The sequence below is a fragment of the Austrofundulus limnaeus genome, unplaced genomic scaffold (assembly GCF_001266775.1).
Source record: "Austrofundulus limnaeus strain Quisiro unplaced genomic scaffold, Austrofundulus_limnaeus-1.0 Scaffold414, whole genome shotgun sequence".
NCBI classification, from domain to species: Eukaryota; Metazoa; Chordata; class Actinopteri; order Cyprinodontiformes; family Rivulidae; genus Austrofundulus; species Austrofundulus limnaeus.
The window spans coordinates 387,853-390,014 of record NW_013952816.1 but is presented as its reverse complement, the minus strand read 5'-3'; positions in this window follow the sequence as shown (position 1 = coordinate 390,014).

Here is a 2,162-nt window from a genome sequence, read left to right as displayed (position 1 = left end):
TAAAGTTTGATATGTCTGCTTATTTTTCTCCTATTGTAGGAGAAAAATAATCAACATTTTACAATATTTTTCTTCTGCTTATTTTTCTCCTACAATAGGAGAAAAATAAGCAGACATATCAAACTTTAGGGGGCGCTATAAACAATGTCTTTGCATTTGTTCCTCTTGTTCTAAACTATGAATTGCAATTTTTTGGCATGGTACAGGCCACGCCCATTTCTGCCAAAAAAAATTTCTACAGTGTGAAATTTGCAAAAACTACTTTTAGTTTATTTTCAAACATTTAAAGTAAGAAACTTTTCACAGACCTACAGACCCTTGACTTGAACCTAATTCTAAAAGATCATTATTCACAAATAAATTGGGCGTGGCCTATACTGTCTTAAATTTAAATTTTCACAAAATCAGTTATGATTGGATCATTTTTAGGGGAAACTGAAACCAAACACCTAAACTACAGCTGGCAGAGGTTAGCTTTTCGTATATAAACTCTAAAACTGAAAGAAGTGTAATATTTCAGGGTCAATGAATAACAAATCTCCTTTGTGCCATTCATGATAACTGAAATCCAAACCAACAGTTTAACAGAAGCTAGAGACGTTACGTTCAGAGAAATAATGAAGCAGAAAAGGTTTCCCTGTCAGCTCCTGATCATGCAGCCCTGTGTGAGTGATGAGTGGGGTGTGTGCTGTGCTGCATCCCTGCTGGGAGCCTAATTAAAAGGCAATGGGTGCAGAGGAGGCTGCTTTGGTGCCCAGCCGAGACCCTTTATACCGTGGCTTTCCTTGCTCTCTATCCAGAACCTTTGATGACCTAGGAGTGCTAATGCCCCTCGAATTGAAAGGCACATGTGGCCTCTTTGAGGATGTGGAAAAGGCGGAAGATGGCACTTTTTCTGGCTTTGAGTCAGATTAGGAGTAAAAAATCATGATTCGTTCAAGTGACTGTCAGGTTGAAGGAGAGTTATTTCCACATTTTGTTCTGTTGTCAGTTTAAACTCCAGAGCTCTGCTGGAGCCTCTTGTTCAGGTGTGTCCAATGTCCAGTTGAGTCCTGCGGGATTATCACGGAAGTTTACGTGTTCTCTTAGAGCACATATGATGAACTTTTGTGTTGATTTCTTTATCTTAAGTGCTTTGAAGGAGTTTAAAGTCAATGTTTTTGTGGTTGGTAGATTTCACGTAGATGTTTCCTTGTTTGAGGTTTGCGCTGGCTATTTTGTTTTGTTTTAACTTTTATGTATTTTTTTATTTTAATTGTGTTGTTTAGTTGATTGCATTGTTTTGTTTGTAATGTGTTTTATTTTCTGTGTTGGTCCCCAGGAAGAATGGGGTACCAAAAATAAAACTAAAACTAAAAACTAAACATGTGGGTTTTCTCCAGGTACTCTGTGTTCAGTGATAGTGAATGGTTGTTTGTCTTTATGTTTTTCTGATGGACTGGAGACCAGTCCAGGTGTCTTTGTGGTGGACTGAGACTGGTCCAGGTGTCTTTGTGATGGATTGACACCAGTCCAGGCGTCTTTGTGATGGATTGACACCAGTCCAGGTGTCTTTGTGATGGACTGAGACTGGTCCAGGTGTTTTTGTGATGGATTGACACCAGTCCAGGCGTCTTTGTGATGGACTGAGACCAGTCCAGGTGTCTTTGTGATGGACTGAGACTGGTCCAGGTGTCTTTGTGATGGACTGAGACTGGTCCAGGTGTCTTTGTGATGGACTGAGACTGGTCCAGGTGTCTTTGTGATGGATTGGCACCAGTCCAGGCATCTTTGTGATGGACTGAGACCAGTCCAGGTGTCTCTGTGATGGACTGAGACCTGTCCAGTTGTCTTTGTGATGGAATGAGGCTGGTCCAGGTGTCTATGTGATGGACTGAGACTGGTCCAGGTGTCTTTGTGATGGACTGAGACCATGTGATGGACTGAGACTGGTTCAGGTGTCTTTGTGATGGACTGAGACCTGTCCAGGTGTCTATGTGATGGACTGAGACTGGTCCAGGTGTCTTTGTGATGGACTGAGACCATGTGATGGACTGAGACTGGTTCAGGTGCCCCCATGATGGACTGAGACCAGTCTAGGTGTCTTTGTGATGGACTGACACCAGTCCAGGTGTCTTTGTGATGGACTGAGACCATGTGATGGACTGAGACTGGTTCAGGTG